Source organism: Ips typographus, linkage group LG15, assembly GCF_016097725.1.
Source record: "Ips typographus isolate SLU linkage group LG15, UJ_Ityp_2.0, whole genome shotgun sequence".
In the NCBI taxonomy this organism is placed as follows: Eukaryota; Metazoa; Arthropoda; class Insecta; order Coleoptera; family Curculionidae; genus Ips; species Ips typographus.
Genome location: NC_138436.1, coordinates 685,631 through 709,174, shown reverse-complemented (window position 1 = coordinate 709,174; position 23,544 = coordinate 685,631). Strand labels below are relative to the sequence as shown.

Genomic DNA, 23,544 nt, shown 5'->3' with positions numbered 1-23,544 from the left:
ACTTGTAGATATCGCGATACTGAATTATAATAACAGTATTCATTCCTCACACGAGTATACGCCTTTTCAAATTCTCAAAGGAAATCTTAACTATCAGTTAAATTTTGAGAAAAACCTTGATCAAATTCAAACAGACTACATTCATGAGTTAGCTGAAACCTTTAAGGAATTAAATACTAAAATAAACTTAAAATTAAGCGCTAAAAAAGCCAACGTTTTGTCAAAATTAAATGAAAAACGCGAAAATGACCCCGAGATACCTGAACTTACAGAACAACTAATGTCAACTCCTTTTACTAGAACAAAAAATCTAAAACCTAAATATAAATTGACTAAGTTTAAAAATCAAAGACATCCTAAAGACATTAAAAGACGATTGTAAATTTCAGATGAAGATAGTGCTAATTCTACTACCATTACTGGTCAACGCTCAGTATAAAATTGAAGAAATTTCAAACCCCCTACTGCCCGTACAGGAAGGACCAAGTTACATAATAACCAACTACCATCATGTTTATTATCATATAAACTTAACTAATATAAGGCAAAGTTTAATATTAACTGAAAAAACTCTTTTGCAAGTTAATCAAACAATTGATAAAGTACAAAAACCTATGTACAATCTTTTAGTTACTAGAATTAGTGATTTACTAAATCAAGTATATTCAATCAAAGACTTTATCACTCATTACAAGACAAAACGTAGAACTAAAAGAGGACTATTCAATTTTCTGGGAAAAGCACAAAAATACTTATATGGAACATTAGATGCGGATGATGGCGAACGTTATGACAATTACATTAAAATCATCCAGGAAAATCAAAATACTTTACATGATGATATTTCCTCAACTCAAACCATTGTTAAGCAACTAATAAAAGACGTTGATACTCAGCTGTCTAACATAAAGTCAAATCAGCAAAAACTGCAAGACCGTGTGAACGACTTAACACAAATGACTCAGTCTACGTCAACGACTATGTACTTAGTCATATTACTAGATAACTTGGAAAACAATATTCACATCCTCAATGAAATTCGCAACAATGTGCAAACTGCTATCAATTTTGCAGAAATTAACGTACTACATCATAGCATCTTAAAATACAAAGAATTACGAGCGGTAATTCATAAATTGAAACCAGAAACTCGAATTCCTTTTGACAACCTAATCAAATACTACGAGACAGCTCACACGGACGTAACTATAAAAAATGACCTAATCATTTTCTACATTGCGATTCCGTTGATATCCGGTAAACCCTACACATTATATCGAGTTTATCCGATCCCAATCAATAATCAAATAATAACCCTTACCAATCCATACCTATTAAAATCTTCAAATGATTTCTATAATTTAAAGGAAAAATGTCCAAAAATTGAGAAAATATCTCTTTGTTTAGAGGAAGTTTTAAACTCAAACGAACCTTGTGTAATGAAATCAATAAATCTAACAAATCATTGTCCAATGGTTCCAATAAATTTCAAGAAAACTTCAGTCACTCAATTAGAGGATAATTCTATTATAATAATACCAACTCAAAGTGAGAACATTCAATTTCAATGTCCAAATCAAAAATCGATTGAAATTATAAATCAACCATCATTAATTTTACCATCAGAATGTTCACCAAAAATAAAAGATAAAATTTATGAATCTCAAAATCCAGAAATCATCAGTTCACGATTAAAATTGCCAACCATCGTTATTGATGAAAAATTGGTACAAGAAATTGAACCTTTACAATTAACGGAAATTAATCTAGATAAGATTCATGAAGACTTAGAAAGAGCAAAAAAATTAACTGTACATCATCTTAAGAAATTCGATGTTGTTAGCTCTAGCGTATCAATTATATTAATATTAGTTATTATCTTAATCATTATTGGTATTGTAATTTACTTTTACTATAGGAAAAATAAGGACAATGTAAAAGTGGACATACAACTAGAAACCCTCGAAAATGTACCCCGATTTTCTCAGTCTTAGTGAGGGAGGAGTTATATGGCCATTTCTGATGATCTAATACTAAATAGACATCCTCAGACTAGCTTTGTTAAGTCAGCATTTATTTTCCTATTTATACAGCAGCATTTGTGCATGTAATTAGTCATTAAGATATCTCGCTTGGTTAACGTTCAAATGTAATTTCGTTAGTTTTTATTAAATAAAAGTTTTTTAAAAACAGAAGTTGCATTAATAAGAACAAAATTCATGCAACTTGTCATTAGATTCTGAAATAATGCGACAAGCTGCTATTAATACTTACGGGGCGGACACGTACGAATATCGTAGAAATGTTAAACGGGTTTTGCTTAAAAATTCAGCGAAAATCAGGTTCTTTTTTATATTGCACGAAGAAACTTTTTCAAGCACTATTACGGGAACAGAAATTGTAGAAAAATCGGAAATTGTTGAAAAGGGTACCATTTTTTGCGCAAAAGAGAGACATGAAAATAATTATCTCACGGATGACGAAATTGACATGCCGCAATATGCGGAAAAAACATTCTTTGACGTACAACGGAAAAATTCAAATTCTGTCAAAATTTTACCTCAAAATACAAAAAATATTTTTAATCCTTCAAATGAAAGTTTAAACAGTTCTCGAAAATTTTCTTTTAATTGTCCTATATTTGAAGGGAGTTTTTTTGTTTCCAAATGCGACCTCGAAGAAATGACATTTATTTGTGATGCAACGGGGCAGTTAAAATTTCAAGAAGGTGTTTATGTGTATTTTCTAAAGAAAAAAATAAAAGAAGTCAATAGCACGTGTCATTTTTATAGTAAATCTTATCGAATTAATTTAAAATCGATTAAAGTTTACGGGTATTGCGGGCATTACTCTTGTAAAACATTTAAAGTAGTTTGCAATTTAATTAACCCTACAGTGACCGGTTTATACGAATTTAAGGTATATAGTTCTTCGTTTAATTTCTCACACACGGATAACTTTACGCGACAAGTAAGAGGAGTTGAAAGAAATTTAGTTGGAAAACTGTATTCTGATAAAAATATGGTTCAGATAAGAATGCGAAACGTGCTTGTTGCGGATACAACATTATTAGAATCAAAATCTGCAAGGAATAAAATCTGATAGTGTTTATAAAAATATAAAATCGGAATTTAAAGGAAGGAAAGACCAGGACGATGACGATAAAATAGACATTCATCTGCTAGGTAGAGTACATAGAGAGTATATACAGTTTACTGGCGAACCACTAACTGTATACATATTTAGCAAGGAACAAAATGAAATGATAATTCACGAAATGAAAAAATCAGAAAATAAGAAAACAGTTTTATTTCTTGACGCCACTGGAACTGTAGTAAGACAGCCATCTATATTTGAAGGGTTCGAAACCGAGAAGCGCATATTATACTACGCCGGTGTTATTCAAATCGGATCGGCCAAGTTGGGTAACAGATGCGTATGTCCAGTGATCGAATTAATCTCGTCCACTCATGATACCAATTCAATAGGTAACTGGTTATTAAAATTTAAAAGTTATTGGCTTAAATTTAAAAATAGTTGGCCAATTTTTCAACAGATTTTTCTCTTGCGGAAATACATGCCGTATGTAATTCGTTTAATGAACAGACACTCTTAGTGTACATTAACTATTGTTATGAATTAAGTTACAAAAATATTTCTATTAAGAGCAATATTACTCCAATACAGTTGTGTTGCGCCCATATGATGAAAATTTTTTCATCATTAGTAAATGAACATTTTAAAGAAAAAAATGTTAGGAATTTACTCAAAGAAACTTTAACCTCAATGACCACCATGAGCAACATTCATGAGTTAGAAATGTTTTTTGAATACCTCACCATTTTGCCTGACTCGAAATTTAACTGCTTATCAGTGGAAAACGCAGAAAAATGTATATTAGAACACGTACATCTAAAGGATGAAATTTATTCAGACGAAGCCGAAAAACCAACAATTTTTGATCAAAGAGATAATTTCTATAGAAAATCGAAGTTCTTTTTGAACTTTTCCTCAATTAGAGAGGGTATTTCAAAAACTATATGTAACGATGGCGTTAATAATCTGAATAAATATTATAATCCGATTTTTTTAAATATTCTATTAAAAAGATACGTTAGGTACTTATTTGCCTTTGTGGACGGCAATTATAGTAAAACCGCGAATGTCGAATGCGCCAATAGAAAATTATTTTAATTACTTAAAAAATGAAATCCTTCAGAAACAACTGCGACAAAAACCTTCAAGGTTTTGTAGGAAAGTACGGGAGTATGTTTTGGCTACACATCGGACGGTACAATTTCAGATTAGTAGAAAATCGTGCGGGGTAAATAAAAGAAAACGAAAGGAACATATAGAAAGTTGGTCTAAAAAAATAAAGAAGATTGGTTCGTATTGTAAGGCAGCTAACAGTAAAATTTATCTTAAGCAAAAAGATTTCAGCGAATTAAACGATTTTACAAATTTAAAATTTTTATGTAATGGGCTTGTAAATAACATTAGATATTATCAGCAAAACATCAATATTAATTTTGTAGTGAGCAAGTTTCAAAGTAGCAGGTTTTTAGGTATCAATTTTATTAACTACGAAAGTTTTTCAACTTTAAAAATACCTCAATCGGACGAGATGAATACTGACATATACTGGCTGGATAATATTGCTATAGACTTAGTTTTGGAACAATATAAAATTCAAACATTACTGTGCTATCTTGGTACGAAAGAACGGCTATATTTCCTCAGCAGAACTCCGAAGGTATTATACCCAAAGCAAAAGATGCAAACTTGGCATTATTAGAAAAAGCCACAAAAATTTTAATTCCTATAAACCAGAGAGGCCAGCACTGGACTTTGGTGTACGTAAATTTTCAAAAAGGGACATTTCATTATTTAAATTCGGCAGAAAACCCTAGTAACTTCAAAGAAAAAATTGAGAAAAAAAATGAATTAGAGCACTTTATACAGATATTTAATAAAAAATTTCCTTCACATAAGAAACCAACAAAATACGTTTTAGAGCGCATTGCAGTTCCTCAGCAAAAAGATTCGTATAATTGTGGAGTATTTCTCATATATATAAGTAAATGTTATTTATCACAAGAAAGTATAAATTCAAACATTTTTGATGCAAATATATATAGACTCGAAATTCAAAATTTTATTATTAATTCTGCAGGAAATATGAAAGAGTTATGCCTAAAATGCGGCAATGATACAAATGAGTCTAATTCAAAATCTTTATTGTGTGAAATGTGTAACCGCTGGTGGAATGAAAATTGCATTTATGATTACGATTCTTTATTTACTGAACCGGAAAATTTTATTTGCAAACTCTGTCAAAATTTCAAGCCGTAAACCGTTTTTTGCGTTCGACTTGACCGACAAATCGGTGGATGGGGTTAGAAAGGGTGTAGAGGAGAGAGGAGCCCTTTTGCGTTCGACTTTAACAAATCGGTGGATGGGATTAGAAAGGGTGTAGGGGAGAGAGTAGCCCATTTGCGCTCGACTTCAAAGTATCACTGATAAGAATGTTTTTCATGTAATATTGATCAATTATTTTATAACATCTTATGTTTCTTAGTATTATACATCCTACTCTGGAGAGATCATGAGAAAAGCCGGAGCACCGAAGGCTTGGTCTGCTCAAATAAACAATGGTGGATGGAAGAAAAACCAAGTAGGCATTGTATTTTTTATACTTATACTATATATTTTCCTTTCAGTTAAAGCACTAGGTGACTAGCGCAACGGCTTGTGCATCAACTTATAATCTAGTAGTGTCGACTCGGAAATTTACTAAAAAATTATGGAGGTGATAGAAACGCGAAAAATATATATCTTTAACGTTCTGTGTACTTATTTGCAAATAAAGTAACATAATTAAAACGAAAACAGGTTTATACTTTTACACAAATCTTTATAAATTTAATTATTATTTTCAAACATCAGTTTTAGTGAAGGTATAATTGTCACTGTTGGCGTCTTTTTTGTGGGGCGTATATGGCAAGAGTCAAAGTGTAAGGGTCAAACTTTTCTATTACATTGTCATCTTATGTCACGACGCCTACTTTACAATTAAAACACCCAATACGAGTTACAATAATACCTAACCTAACCTAATAAAAACTAGTAGACCTAATAGTACTAGTAAAATAAAGTAATTCTCAACGTCATTGACAAATTGAAAACATCGTGGGTTTTTGTTTTATTTTTAAATGTATATAATCCAGTTACAATTGTACATAAAATCAGGCACATAATGTGGCTCTATTGACTCATCATTTTATAAAACTATTTGTTCAATAAAAAATTGTATGAAATCACACAAACACACTTATTTTCCTAATAAAATATAAAAATACAGGGTGTCTCAGAAATACATGTATTAATAAATAAAGAATAAATAGAATAAAACAAATAAATGTATTTAAAAAATATACACTTTTTACTATACTATACACTTTATACACTTTACGATAGGGTTAAGAAGAAAAAGAAACTTACACTGCAAAGAGGTAATGATTCAGGCAACGAAAGTGAAGAAAACAATAGGAATAAATTTGCTACAAGGCAAGTTTTTTCTACAAATGAAGAAAAAGAGTTGGAGAATTATCTAAAGCGGTCTTCAAAAATATTTTATGGCCTCACATATGAAGGTACCCGAAAGCTGGCCTTTCAGTATGCCGTACGTTTAGGCAAGAATTATCCTCTATCTTGGAATAAAAATGAAATGCGGCGACATTGCACTCTGTCCCACAGAAAACCTGAGAATACCGGCATGGCTAGAGCTTCAGCCTTTAATCAAGCAAACGTTGACTTATTTTTTAATAATTACTCAGAAGTTCAGTCAAGATATCATTTTCAGCCAAATAATATTTATAATATCGATGAAACTGGGATTCTGACAGTAGTTCAAGCTCCCAAAGTTATTGCGGAAAAGGGATCAAAAGGTGTAGGTCAGTCGATATCAGCAGAAAGAGGTAGTTTAGTCACAATGTGTGGAATAATATCGGCTTCTGGCAATACCACCCCTCCGGTATACATTTTCCCCAAAATTAGAATGAAGGAGCAGTTTATGTATGGGGCTGTAACGGGAGCAATTGGTTTTTCAGGTCAGTCTGGATGGATGACTGCTAATATATTTGTTAAAGTATTGCAACATATCCAGAAATATACTAGTTGTATTCTGATAATTATGGACAACCATGAAACCCACATTTCTTTAGAAGCGATTTTGTATTCCCGGGCAAATGGAATTGTGCTACTTTCTTTTCCACCCCATTGCACCCATCAGATGCAGCCGCTTGATAAAGCAATTTTTGGACCATTTAAATCAAGAATTAAAAAGTCGTTTAATGATTACATTTTAAACAACCCTGGAAAGCCTATCACCATTTATGAAATAGCCAAACTTAGCGCGGATCCATATCTACAAAGTTTTTCAATAAACAATATAGTCAACAGTTTTTCAAGCACTGGGATATGGCCCATCAATAGTTTAGTGTATACAGCTGACGACTTCTTACCATCTTCTGTGAGTGACAATTTGTTCTTACAGGACTTTTCTAACAATCATGTCGAACCTGATAATGAATTACCCGATCCAATATGCTCTGTAGATGATGAAGCCAGCTTAATAGTTCAAAGTATATTAGACGAACTTATTGAAAAGGCGACTAAAAGAAAAGTTAATATTATTTCTGTGGTCACGTTGAAACCATCAGATATTAGACCGTATCCACATGCAGGCCCTAGAAAAATCAATCGCACTCGAAAAAGTGGAAAATCAAGGATATATACGAGCACACCCGAAAAAGACACTCAAAATGCAAAACGAAATCTTGAAAAACTCAAACCAGTGCCGAAACCTGATTGCCAAGAAGCAACATTGAATAAGAAGAGTAAACCAAGGAACAAGAAGAAACTGACAAAAAGGAAACTATTAGCAGAAACCTCGTCATCCGAATCAGATATAGAGTTGCCCAAAAATATAATAAAAAGAAAAAAAGGTGATGGGTTATCAGACTCTGATTGCAATGAAGATTTTGAGAGAGACAATGATTTAGAATCTCTTCTAGAGGACACACCCATTAGAGTAAACGATTTTCTTTTGATTAAATTTTCTACCAAAAAGAGAGTGTTATATTATATAGGCCAGGTGACGGAGACTTGTGACGAACAGGAGTATGCAATACTATATAACTATATAACTTTTTAAGGAAAAGCAAACATAACGGGTTTACATTTCCAGCAATAACAGACACAGCACTAGTATCAAGATCTGACATTGTTGCTAAACTTCCAACACCCATTCCGAGTGCAGGGACGTCAAGACAAGCCTCACAGTTTAGATTTGATGTTAATTTCTTTAATTACAATGTACAATAAATGATGTCCGAAACTGCCCCCTCAATTGTCCGAACGTACCCCATAGTGGGGCAGGTACGGACAGTTCTCGCTTTTTTACAAACTTAAAATATTGTCGTTTGGTAGCAAATATATCAAATTTCATGTTAACTGTAGTTTGGTAAATTAAACTACATGATTACAAAATTTATAGCAGGTTTCTGTTACGTGTCCAAACCTGCCCCATACTCCCCTATCCTTCTTTGCAAAATTTCAAAAAATTCGCTTAGAGCATGTAGAAGAAAAACAAACATTTTCTGATACAGACTTGCAAAACTTGAAGTAAATGCTTCCAGAAATATAGGTACTCACAGTAGATTTAAAGCATTTACTTTAAATGTTGCAAGTACATGTAAACAAATGCTTATTTTTACAGGGTGTCCCAAATTTGAGTAACGAACCAAACTTAAGTTTTTTTAAATAGAATGACCAACTTTTTATCCGATATTTGAATTCTAGAAACGGTGCAAGTTGCCAGGCTGTTATTCAAAAACACATGTTTATTGTGTAAAATGTGAAGTACATTTGTGCTGCTTTAAGGGTTTTTATATAATATAAGTTTCATAACAAATAAGAGTTTTAATAAATAAAATGTCTTCAACGTATATGTATATGAATTTTCTACTTAGACATATTGTCCGTCGACGACATGACGTCACGGCCGTAGGAAACTAATTAGACTAATTTACGAAAAATCATAAAAAAATTAATATTTTTACCTCAAAACGACAACTTTTTTCAAAATGTTTTCAGAAGGGTCATGACTGAAAGGGTTAATGTACCGTATTAGTGGTGACCCGACGTGCAATCGACTCAAATTTGTATTCCCCAAAATAGTGCAAATACGAGTAGAAATGCCGTCTCCCCAACGTCGGTACCTGACGTTGCGTCGGGTAATCGAACGTTGGCTCGACGTCCAAATGCCGTTTGGGCATTATGGATAGTTCTTAGAAAACACACGTGATTAGCATTAATTCTTCGATATAAATAGGAGCTGAGCAGACACAACAAGTTAAATTTGCTGTAGGATGTTAATCAGTTGGAAAATAAATTGTACGTTAGATAGATATGAATGACGGATTGCTGGTCCTTGTTCACTCCCAATGTCAACTTCTGCACAGTTACTCAGTTCGCCATGCATAGATTGACATTTAAAGGAATGACAATATTTCTAATACATCAGCATTTAGTTGGAAATTAAAGGAAAATTATTCGGCCAGATATTGTGGATAGAACTATGCTGCATATGGCATAACAGCAAATCGAATCCGTAAATAAAACTACACACCACCCGCGCCCCAATTCTGAGTTTATTATTAAATTTAAAAAAAATTCCAAGATTGACCTGGATGACTTTTTTTTTGCTTCTCGCTTCACCGGGAGAATATCTGAAACAAAAAAAATAATATTACCACGAGAATATAAGAAATGTCAATGTGTTTTAAGGAAGGAAATAAATCAAATTTATTTCACTTAATCGGAAACATTAAAAAATGTGGAATTTATATTACTTGAGCGGAAACATTAAAATTGTGGTATGCGGTCAGAGTGCAACTGCACCTATGATGCAATAGCTAGACTATGCACCGGAGTGTGACCGGACGCGAAAGAGTTGCGAAATATGCGAAATATTTCCAGGTACCGAGGGTCGAAAGGTCGTTACGAGTTGTCGGCTAGAGGAGACCTGGTCTGGGAGTTTTTGATTGGTGGAACCAGTGTTTGGAATGCTATAAGAAGGAAGTTGTACCCTAGAGAGGGGTTCATTCCGGTCAGTCCAGTTTTGCTGTGCACCACGTCGGAGAAGGCAGTACCTAGCCAGAAGACTCCGCTCACGCCACAGAATGTAGTCGTCCTGAATTCTGCAACCCGCACCGGGTTTACAAATTAATTAAATAGTAAACCATATCTTAAATTATAATAAATCGCGAGTGTCAAACCCTCCAGAAAGCTGCCCTCATAATTGTTTAACAAATGTAAGTATAGATTTATTATTGTAATATTTTGTGCATGTAAAAGGTATTGTTTAAAGTGCTACTTTTGGGAATTATGTTGAAGGTTTTATTCCGATTCAGTAAGATGATAAACCAACCATTTTGTCAATTAGTTTTAACTGTTATTTAGTTATTAAATTATATTTTTCTACCAAGTGGTTTGATTCTACCTCTGAAACAAGATATCGGTAAAGGCGTTTATTAAAGTAATAAACGCACGTCTCGTTTAACTTGTTGGGCCAAAAGGGCTTTACAACTTAAACGTGACAATACATTGAATGGTAATCTAGCACACAACTTAACGTATTATGTTAGAAATTCACTGACTTTAAAAAAAAAAAATTTATGCAAAACACGTATTTGTCAGCGCACGAGAAAACCCACCAGTTAAAAACAGGGCACGGGAAATTGGCACTTTCCAGCGTCCTCACGGAAAAGGTACATTTTTTAAACAAATCCACCAAAAAATAGATAGTTTTCAGGCTAGTAAGAATAATGAAAAAAACCTTTCCTACTCAGGTGCGGTAAATGCACTTTTACACACTTATTTGAGTGCGGGAAGGAGTACTTTTCCACACCGGATGCGGTAAAGTTACTTTTCCGCATTGCAAAATTACATTACAATAAATGTAAAATTTTAAAGGTAATATGTGTAAATCGAGCATACCCACTTGCACCAACCTTTTTATGAGATACTCAAGCAAATCAAAAGTTGGTGTTCTTTCCGACTGATATGGCAACACTGCAAAGTCCAAAATATTTTACATAGAGAGTTTGGATAGGCTACACTCCAAATTTAAACGAAAAATATTAAGTCGTTCTCTAGATACTTCTAATATACCATCAGCGTGAATCACCCTGAATCTTACATATTATATTAAAAATAGACATTTTTTAAAATTATATTTGATTATGAATTCTATTTAAAAGAAGAAAGTTATGTCAATTCTTGAGAAAACTGAACGCAGTAGCTAAAAACTAAACACGAAACTGAAATCAGATCGAAAAAGTGCCTTAAAAATGTTTGTGTTTCACTCCGATATTTCAATAAAGAAAAAAGTTGGGTAAAGTTTTTAAAATGGGCGAAATTCGAAAAACGGCCTCTAGCGCCGCAATCTGACAAGATATCGAAATACGGTTTTTGCCATAACACCGTATCTAGCTAGTAAATGGGGTTTTCCTGTCAAAACACTCTAAATCCTGACACCCTGTACAGGTGATTCAATGATAAAGTTCATTATCTCGTTTGATTTGACGTTTGTGGTCTCACTCGTATATGTTAAATACAAAAGTTTTAGAGAATATTGATATTTATAGTTTAAAATTACTTTTGGATATACAGGTTCTTAGTTTAAAATTACTTTTGGATATAATAGAAAAATAATGTTAAATACAAAAGTTTTAGAGAATATTGATATTTATAGGTTAAAATTACTTTTGGATATACAGGTTCTTAAAGACATGACAGAAAACATTTTTTTAAATATACTTTTTTTTTTACATTTTTTCCGTCGACCATGTATTGACAGCCTTTTTTGATGGACGATAACGAATGCAAAATCGTTCAATATTGAGTTCCATTAATGCATGATTTTTCAATTGTTTTACTTTAATGCATGATCTTATCAGGCAATCAAATACGCTCATAGTATAGTTATATCCTTTTTTATTTGTATGAAACAAAGAGAAATAAACACACATTCTTTAGTTGACATCCACCATTACTGACAGAACAGTTTTTTCAAAACTTTGTAGGATTATAAACCTTTATTATAAACTACAGTTGACGGAAAAATGTTGTAACCAACTTTTATATTAATAAGCGATTAATAATCTCAATTTTAGTAACGCGTTCACTGCGTTAAACCATTTCGATTATTAATCGCTTTCATTAATACACTCGTTCGTTAAATAACTATTAAATTCTTCATAACAATTTAAAACTTTTTTGTTAATAATGTCAGATTATTTAATTTTTAATTTTTCTATACAAATATTACTTTTTACTATGATGTAAAATTGACTGTATTGCCATTGTTTCTAAAAGTAGAATACTCATATTTGGTACGAACGTTCTACAGGAACGACAAAAATGATTTATGCAAATAAATCGTATAATAATTGCATTAGATGCTACAGGACGTTCAATTTTTTAAAATATATTTTGATTAATTCAGTTTAAGAAATTTCGACTTTTATAAATGGAACACCCTGTACATTATTTATTTTGTCTGATAGGTTTTACGTATGTCATGTACCTAATTTGAGTAGATTGCAATTTATTTATGGTTTTTAATTTTTACCTTCGATTTAAATTTAAGTTTAGTTTAATTTAAGTTTATAACTAGCTTACGACAAAATAAAAATGCAGGTGTTGTCAACCGTTGGTAGAGTTACAGCATATTCCAGACATCAAAATAATACGATTTAGCTAAATTGTCCTATACCGAAAGTTAATATTACGAAAGATACAGGGTGTGAAAGTTGAAATTTTATTCTTGTTTTTTTATCATATTATCTAGGTATTTTGATATAAATTACTGAAAATGTGTATAAGGGGGTTTTGACAGCCGGTAAATATGATGGTTTCATCTATTTGCAGTAGCTGATAGGGGGCGCTACCTGCAGCTTTTTCATCTGCTTAAAGGACTAGGGTTTTCTACTTGAAAAAGGTATACTTGTTTTAAGGCTTAAAAGTTGACCGTTTTTGAGATATCCACTATTTTGATATTGCATGTAGCAACTTTCAAATTAGTAAATATTTATTTTATGAAAGTAAGTTTTTATTTTGCCTTTGTAGAATACTTGTTGTCCAAAAGAAACCTTTTTTTAATGTTAATACTTTAATTTCCAGTGGTTTGTGGAGTAAGTTGTTTCACCAAATTCACTGAAAATACGTAAGGATTTTTCATTTATTTTTATCAGTCTTTTTGTTGTGTGATTTAGCTAAAAGATATTCCAATTAGTTTTTTTAAGGTGTGTATAAATTACGTAAATGTACTTTACCCTTTAACCATTTAACCGTATTAGCAATGCAATATTAAAACATTAAATATCTCGAAAACGGTCAACATTTAAGATCTAAAACTAGTATGTTTTTTTTTAATAGAAAACATATTAGAATAATATTTTGAAGTCGTATGTCCGTTTCAGCTGCGTAAAAAAAAGTTTAAGTACTTTTAAGCAGCTGAAATAGTTGCAGATAGCGCCTCCTATCAGTCACTGCAAAATAGTAGTAGTAATGCTGTAGCTCTATGTCCCATTACTTATGGTCCACCCTATACAGGGTTATTCACGTTATTTGACACGGAAGACTGTGACTAAACTATTCACTTTCAAAAAAGTTATAGACCTATTGAAGGTATCTTTTAAAAATATTTTCAAGATGTACCGGTTGTACCAAATGCCGAAAAAGTATCAAAGTCATGTTTTTTCAAATGTAACACCTGGTATATTACTTTATTTTCAGAATCTACGTTGAAAATAAAAATTAATTTCATTGATGTTTGATAGGTCTAAACTTTACAGTTTCTCAGATATTCCTTAATTTGTAAAAATGTAGAACAAATATTAACATTTAAACATTCAACCTTCCTTTGAGATTAATTGACCAAAATTGGTTTGGGCGATGATAACAGATTAAGTTTTATGATCCAAAAGTGATAAATTGTCTAGCTCATATAGGGGGTCTCAAAAAAAATTATTTAATCAAAAACTAAAATTTTTAAAGTAGTATAAACTCGTCAAAATCAAATGGAACCACAGTTACAGTATATGCAAATTTAATTACCTATCGAAAATTATTAAGGTTTCGTACCTCTAATTGTTAACGTTTTCTTGGAAAAATCGACATTTCTTAAAGTAGAGCTGACGGACTGATTTTTGATATCGTTCAAGGATCACTTGGTATCTTTTCGAATTACATATCTATCATTCTAATCTAAGTAAAGCTTAGAATAAAATAGTGGCTTAATACTTTGTAAATTTGCTATAGAAGTAATTCATAAAAATAATTAAATAAATCATTCAAACAAAAATAATTCATAAAAATGTTTAAAACGGCGACAATTCGACTACAAACTACTAAAACTAAACTAAACATCCAACTACTCCGTTTTCGAGTCCTTCAGCAACATTATTAAGTATCTTAATGGATATACTCCTAAAAATTTCGCTAATTCGCTAATCTCTGGTCATTTCTCAAGGGTATCAAAAATGACTCAAAATCGGTGCGAGTTCGAGAAATGTTGACTTTCCAAGAAAACGCGAACAGTTAGCCATAGGAGACCTCAATAATTTTCGATAGATAATTAAATTTTGCATCTACTTTAACAATAAAATAGGTGGTGTTCAATTTGATTTTGACAAGTTGTTAAAGTTTAAAGGTTGCAATTATTGGGAGAAAAGTGTTGAGACATCCTGTATGAGCTAGACAATTTCTCACCCATGGATCCTAAAACTTGATCATTTAGTAGGTCCCAAGCCAATTTTGAGTGATAAAAATCAATCAGAGGTTGAGTGATTAAACATTAAAATTTGTTCTAAATTTTTACAAAATAACGAATATCTGAGAAACTGTAAAGTTTAGACGTACCAAACCTCAATGTCATTCATTATCATTACCTTTTATTTTCAACGTAGATTCTGAAAATCAAATAAAATACTAGGTATTCCATTTGAAAAAATATAACTTTGATACTTTTTCTGCAGTTGGGACAACCGGTACATCTTGAAAATATTTTTAAAAGATACCTAAAATAGGTCTATATCCATCCCAGAATCAAAAGTTTGTTGAAAGTGAATACTTTAGTCACAATTTTCCGTGTCGAATAACGTGAATAACCCTGTATAATTGATAAAAAAACAAATGTTTTAATTTTGTATGTCATTAACAACAATTTAAAATGTTTATTTTCAATTGAATTGTTAAAGACAATTTTCAGATTATAGTTTAGTTAAGATAACAAAAAATGAAGGTAAAAGTTAAAACATATAAATAAATCGCAGACATTTAAATTAGGTAGGTATATGACATACTTCACAAAAGTTGAATTGTAAAAGATATCAGAAAAATAAGTAATACACAGGCTGTTCCATTTAAAAAAGTCGAAATTACTTAAGCTGAATTAGTCAACACGGTGTTTCATGGTAAATGCGTTATATTTTAGGGTGTGATTAAAGGTCAAAAAATAACTCTAGTTTGCTATATAAACCATGGTCCAAAGATGTTTCGTTATGTAGATACAGGGTGTTAAAGTTTGGGTAAAAAAATCAAAATTTACTTATTTCATTAAAACAATAAGAGATATTTTCATAAAACTTTTTAGGTGTCAACGATAAAGTTCGTTTTGCCATTAAAAAATATATTTTTTATATTTGCCAGTGGCGTCCAATCAAACAAGTTATTGACCATTTTTGCAAAAAAAATATGTACGCCACTGTTTTTCCAAAAAACGCAAATCAGTTCTGAATTTCTTATTCAATTTAACACAGAAAAGGTATCTAGTAACTTTTTGGTACGTCATCTCGTTTTCGAATAAAAAATCCTGCAAAAGTACCCTTACAATTAATACTAAATCTTCGAATTTCGCCTCTATTCAATTTTAAAATTTTGATTTATTCAGTTTTTTTAGGAAAAAATAGGATACTGCTTGTTCCTATCGAATAATTTTTTTTTTAAAAACACTAAATTAATAAAAGGTTAGATATTGATTAATAAAATAAACAGTCGACGATTTAAAATTGATTTTATGGGTACATTTTTATGATTTTCAATTTTTTATTGGAAAACAGAAAGGTGTACCGAAAAGTTACTAGATAGCTTTTCTATTCTAAATTGAATGGGGAATTCAAAATTGATTTGCGTTTAATGGAAAAAGAGTGGTGTATACATATTTTTTTGCAAAAACATTCAGGAACGTGTTTGATTGAACGCTACTGGCAAAATTAAAAATTATGTTTTTTATTGCAAAACGTGCCTTATCGCGGACAGTTGACACCTACAAAGTTTTATAAAAATATCTGAAACCGGTTTGAAGAAATAGATAAATTTAGATTTTTTTATTCAAACTTTAACACTCTGTATATCCATAATGGAACATCTTTTGCCCATGGTTTATTTAGCAAACTAGGGTATTTTTTAACTTTTAATCAAACCATAAAATATGTCGCATTTATCGTGAAACACCCTGTATTTTAGGGTTCGATTAAACGTCAAAGAAAAACCTAGTTTTCTATATAAACCATGATTCAAAAATGTTTCGTTATGGAGGTACAGGGTCTTAAACTTTTGATAACAAAAATCTAAATTTATTTATAATTCTCAAATCGGCTGCAGCTATTTTTATAAAACTTTATATTTGATAAAACAAAAATCTTCACCAACTCGTTCAATTGGATACCACTGGCAAAATTGAAAAATATCTTTTTTTATTCCAAAGCGTGCTCTGTTGTTGACACCTACAAAGTTTTATGAACATAGGTATCTGCAGCCCTTTTGAAGAAATAAATAAATTTAGATCTTTTTATGCAAACTTTGACACCATGTATCTCCATAGCAAAACATCTTTGTTTAAGTAGTGTTATTTTGTTATATTTAATCAAACCATAAAATATGACGCATTTATCATGAAACACTCTGTAAAAAAATTGAACGCCCTGTAGCATCTAACGCAAATTTATTTGCGTAAATCTAATTTGAGGTCCCTGTGTAAACAATGGTAATTGGTAATACAACCAATTTTATATCAGAGTAAAAACTAATATCTTAAAAAATTCAATATTGTATTACTAACCTTGAAGAAAACTATCAGGTTGAAGTATAGACAACATAAAACTTTTCAAATTCTACCTAGTATCTACAAATGTATTAAAAAATATAAGGTTCTATTTAAAAAAACGAATGCCTGGTTTATACCTTCAAATTAAAAAATGTATTTTAATTTAAATTACATGTAAAATTGAATGAAAGTTATTGTGGTTTTGCCTGCTTTATACCTCTCAATTAACAATTAAACTAAACTTTCATTTAAACTAAAATTACTTTATCAAAGCTTAAAGTGAACTTACAAGCGAGCCCATTTATACTTTCAATTCACACTAAACTAAAATTAATTTTAAATTAAAGTTAAACCAACTTTATTAAAGTTCGGCTTAATTCGTTTAAATTCGTTGACTTTCGGAACTATCACTGTCATACTTGTCATCACTCATGATGTAAATTGCTGTCTTCTGTCAGTCTGTGAAGCATCATAATCCTAACAAATGTTGGTTCCTGGTGTGTATATTTTTTTGATTCATTAAATTCTTGCAAAAATTTAAAAAATGGATGAAGAGGTGTATTTTGGATTGATTCTCCTTGCTGCAGTAGTAGGCATCTCTATTACTAAAAAACGAAGAAGGCAACGTAGATACGGAGTGCGGCCTATAAACGGATGTAGGAAAGAGTTGGGAATGTACAACAAGTTTGTAAAAGCCATGATTAATCAAGATCGTGAATACTTCTATAACTATTCCCGCATGTCTCCTGAAATGTTTGCATACTTACTAAAGTTGGTGAAGCCTAGGCTTACAAAATTAAAAACTACAAAAACGCCAATATCTGCAGGTCAGAGACTAATAATAACTTTGCAGTAAGTTGAATACTAGTATGCTAATCTTCTACAACTAATTTAATTAATAAAAAATAAAAAAAAATTATTTATAACACTATTTTGTTTTTATAGCTTTTGTTAGTTTTGTCATATAAGTATCGATATTGCGATACGTAGTCTATTAGACTTGAATCGTCTATTTCCATAATTGGATTTTTTACCGAAAAAGTGGTTTAAGAACAAATGTTTTAAATTATTTTAATAAAAATTTTCTTTATCCACAAAACACGCGTAATGACGATGACAATAGAAACGTCAACGTCAAACATCAACGTTGAACGTCCAGTAAGTCAAAACAGTCATTTATTTTTCTAATTATTAATTGGTAGTATAAACCTAAACAAGATTTCTTAGTTTAAATATTAATTTTAGTGGAAATTTAAGTTTAATTTAATTCTTAAATGGGAGGTATAAAGCAGGCATTATACTTTTCAAGATATGCTAAATTAAAAATGACATAGATGTGTTTTTGACTTTGACGTATTCTAGACATATTTTAACCTAAAAAGGGTGAAAGAGTTTAGCTATAAAATAATCATTTGTAAAGTTAAAAATATTAAACCAGGAATGAAGTTTTCTTTGGCAGTGGTTACCGCATTAGTCGGAATTGGTGTATCTTTGATAAAACGATGGAAAAGAAATTGGAGATATGGAGTAAGACCGATAAACAGAGAATGAGAAAAAAAAAACAAATAAAGTTTCACATTTTATCACAACGAAAGGGTTCACAAATTAGCCTCAATTTCACCCAATGGTGAAAGTTGGTTCACTTTCAAGTTGACATTAGTTTTAGTTTTGTGTAAATTTTAAGTACAGCATGTCATATACAAATGTGTAGCTTTAACTTTGATAAAACTAAATTGACTTTAACGAAAATATTGTTTAATTGTAATATAGTTTAATTTGGAGGTATAAACAGGGGACAATGTCTGGTTTATACCTCCAAATTAACAATTAAAGTAAATGTTCATTAAAGACAAATTTATCACCCGGTTTATACCTCCAAATTAACGAATTAAACTAAAAAGTTAACTTAAGTTAAGTTTTAACTTAAATTTAAAAAGTTAAAGCCACATGTTTGCCAACTTTAAACTAAGGGCAAATTCTTGAAACCTTTGTTGTGATAAAATGTGAAACTTGATTTGTTTTTTCCTTCATTCCCTGTTTATCGGTCTTACTCCATATCTCCAATTTCATTTCCATCGTTTTGTCAAGGATACACCGATTCCAACTAGTGTGGTAACCACAGCCAAAGAAAACTTCATCCATTAGTTATTATTTTAAATTTTACAAATGACAATTCCACCCATGTACAAAAAATGCCATATATACGTCATCAAAACACGGTTTGCTATCGGCTAATAAGGAAGGAAGAGAGTTTGCTAGCGGATAAAAAAATCGGATAAATTTTGCTGTTGATTTCATCGTTTCCACGGATTTTCACTACACTTCTATTGTTGCAATGTCTCACCTTGAGGTTTTTGCTGGCACTGTCAATTTTGATTTTTGTTTGTATTGTTTTGGTTATGGCTCGCTTCGGATAGAGTTCTACTGCAGAAAATCAAGAGAACCAGAAAAATGAATTTCTGCCAGTACAAGAAAGTCGCAGTCTAATTATATTATTGATTATTCATGGAATTGTCTTATCAAATACCATTCGAGCTCAGATTTTGAACAGGATAATTTTTCCGCTTGTCTTCTCATACTTTCTTTATGGTACAAAACTCGACCTGTTTGGCAAAATCACTCGAGCTGCGCTCTCGTGATTTAGTTACAACAGGTCTCGTGCTGTTACACCAAAAAGAAAGTGTTCTAAGACAAGCACAAAAATTATCCGGCTAAATCTGAGCTCTTGTGGTATTGCCCCCGATTATTTTATAGCTGAACTTTTTCATGAATTTTTCACCCTCTTTAGGTTAGAATATGTCTAAAATACGTCAAAGCCAAAAACACATCTATGTCATTTAATTTAGCATATCTTGAAAAGTATAAACCACAATAATGTTCATTCAATTTTACATGTAATTAAAATTTAGTTTAATTTTTAAATTTGGAGGTATAAACCGAGCATTACATGTAATTAAAATCAAATTAATTTTTTTAATTTAAAAGTATAAACCGGACAGGGATGTGCAAATTACCACTTTTTTATGTATTCCTAGAATACAAAATATATAAATTAGGTGTAGAAAAATGTAACAAACTGATTTCTGTATATAGAATGTTAAATTTAAAAATAAAACAAGATAAAAATTTTGAAAGGTAGGAAGACAATGATGACTGGATGTAGGTATAATAGACAGGTTTATAATTTGTTGGCTTTTTGTTGTTTAAATGTTTCTTTTTGTTTAAAACAATTTTTTTTTTATTTTGAGTACAAATGTTTGTATATTTTGAGGTAAAACATTTCTTAAAAAATAATTAAAACAATTTGATATATATATATATTTTTTTAATTTTGAACTTTTTGGTTTTGACCCATTTTGACCACTAAAGTTTCCAAAATAAATTTGACCAGGGCAGTTTTAACCGGGTTAAAACCAATGGTTTAAACCGCGCTGTCCAAAACTTGCCAACCCTGAAACCGGGCAAAATACTTTTCAAGTTATGTTAAATTAGATAGCATAGATGTGTTTATGACTTTGGACATATTCTAACCTACCAAAAAACAAAGTGTTAGTGTACAATGATGATTATTGTGTTAAAGGTAAAATGAAAACCGTATTGCTTTTTATTTTTGTTAATGTTACTATCATTAAGCTGGATTCATAGTTCTAGTTCCGCAAGAAGAAGTGATCAGTAAGCTGCAGTAAAAATAAATAATATACTTGTAACACTGTAATTCATAGTTTGACAAATAAGTGCAAGCCACATTAACCGCAAGCAGTAAGCAGCAAGAAATGAATCATATTCATTTCTTACCTTCCTCCTTACTGCTTCCATCATAGACTACTGGTCTTTACCCCCATTCATAGATTTTTGGAATATCATTTGACAAATACCTCGACAAATACTTTCTTTTGGTTTTGCCCAAAAATTACAACCCACAAGATAATAAATAAAATTTTGATGGTTTATAAGACTTTGGGGTTATGTTATTTCCTTCTTACTAAAGTCGAACTATGAATTGACATGGCTACTACTGCTTGTTGCTTACTTCTTGCGGAATTAGAACTACAAATCTAGCTTTAAAACAGTTAACTCACCTTAAAACTTGCTTTTTAATCCACTGTTGCACCTAATGTAGATAGTTTAATATATTGCACACAATTTTTCTTCTTCAACTTGACTTGATTGCAGTCCCTGGGAAATGTAGTTACTTTCTTCATAAAAGTTGTGCTTTTTCATCCACATGGAAAAGTAGTGATGTATGCAGCATATACCAGTTGCAGATCTGTAAGACTAGCCGAATTAGTTACTAGAACCACCCTTAAAAAATGTTAGTACAAAAATGTGTAGTAATGATGCATCAGCAATAGCATGGTTTATTACATAGGTTAGGTATGAAATTGTCATTGTAATCTTACCTGGGCCAGCAGCTGTTGTATCCATTATGTCAATCAAAAAATATACATTAACTTGATTTTAGTGTATAATCTTCACCAATTAAATTGTTAGATTTTGTCATAAAAATATAATTAATTTTAGCAGCATGCTAAAACAAATAAACAAAAGCAAAGTGACAAGTGGAAATTTGACTTGACAACACAACAGATCCAAGAGGGCGGCCCTATCAGCAAAACCTGTTTCCTCGAAACGCTACCTCGCGTGACGTCACAGTGGGTGCTCGGGTGCACAGTATGAATATAATACACACACACACAAACAATCTCTATTTCCGAGAAAAAAGGCTATCGACCTACCGGTCTTTCTGCCAATGTTACAGAAACAAAGCTTAATGTATCCACCTAAATATTTGTTAAGAAAAAAATAAATAAATAATGTTTTACAAAGAAAAGGTTAAAATTAATAGTTAGTCCGTTTTTTTAGGTAAAATGTCTTGGATTGCTTCGACGGTGTTAAGTGAAAAAACTAATTACACGTCAAGTATAACTTTTATTTTAAACTTAATTAAACAGTAAATTCCTCAAAGTCTCCTTTTTAATACACACTCTACATTACATTGCAGTAATTTTTTAACTGACAGACTGACTTTAACAGATTTGGATTCCGATTAAGGATTTTCTACACTCCCCCTCAAGTCTGTGATTGTATGTAACATCAACAAGTTTACATAACAAAAAAGCATAGATAGCGACGAGTGCGGACGCTATTGTGGTCGCTCTCTAATAATTGCCGTTTTCGCATAGTTTACTTAAACGTTTTTCATCTAAAATACTGTGATGAGTGTCAATAGTGTTGGGGACAAAAATCCCCCCGATAAGCGGCCTAAACGAAGAAGTAATTCCTCCGGAAATATCAATGTAAGTCAAGCTGAAATTAATAAAATTATTGGATTCAACAAAGAAACCAGTTCAAAGTATGCAAAAGCATATCTTGATAAACCCAAGGAAAAGAATTTAACCGATAAAGATAAAACTAATGATTTACCTGGACGTTCAAAAGATAGTGGACAATCCGAGGAGAATTTTAGCACGTCGAACGCTAATGAAATATTTAAGGCCGGAAAACTTTTACCGCGAACACCTCCAAACAACAGTCTAGAAAGTAAGTTAAATATGTGTAATGATTCTTTAGATCAAAGTAAGAAAGTCTCTGGTGATCCTAATGGAATTTCCCAACTAAACAAGAGGCCTAGATCTGGTTCCAGTCCCGCCTCACTGGAGAAAAATAGAGCAAAGAGGTCTAACAATAATCAGAACATCCAACTTATTTCAAACGCTTCTCAAATAAGTTACTCTCTACCAACCGAGCAAATTTTAGATGAGGTATTGAAGGCACTTGAAACCCTTCAAAAAACAACTGAAATAATGCCTCGAGATGTAGTTCATCCTGTTCAATCTGCACTTTTCACTATTCATAAGCAAGTAACTACTTTGGCTTTTAGAATTGGACAAACTGAGAAGATTAATGTGGAACTGAAGCACAAACTAACATCAACAAGTACTTATTCACCGGATAGGAATCTTAGTCCGGAACCTACGTTTGTGCTACCATCCCTATCTAGTAAAAGGCCTACATTTAGTGATGTATTAAAATCAACAGGATATACCCCAGCTACAAACAACCCAACATTGAAACCAGATATTCCAGAATGGAAAACGCCTCCTCCAAAAACAAAGCATGAAAGTCTAATTAAAATCAACAATCAAACTGACTCCAGGATAGTTCTACAAGAAATAAAAAAATGTGTCAAAGCTACCAATATGGAGGGAAGCTTTAAAAGAGTAAAACATCTTCAAAATGGAGCTGTAATTATTGAGTGCCAAAATGCTATTCAGCAGCAAAAACTAGATGATAGTCTTATGAACAAAGAAATAGAAATAAAACATATATCCAATAATGACCCCATGATTATGATTACTGGCATATTTAAA

General features: G+C 31.4%; 1 long non-coding RNA gene across 2 annotated transcripts; it reads right to left on the bottom strand.

Moving 5' to 3' along the window:
• Positions 1-3,292: 3,292 nt before the first annotated feature.
• On the bottom strand, positions 3,293-22,074 carry LOC145738156 (uncharacterized). 2 transcript variants are annotated; one of them, XR_014180611.1, is made up of 3 exons: positions 21,574-22,074; positions 21,253-21,440; positions 3,293-9,791 (listed from the first exon to the last, which is right to left on the bottom strand). It is a non-coding gene; the product is annotated as an uncharacterized LOC145738156 (long non-coding RNA). The 2 variants fall into 2 exon arrangements; XR_014180610.1 differs by having other exon boundaries at positions 21,253-22,074.
• Between the last annotated feature and the right edge of the window lie 1,470 nt (positions 22,075-23,544).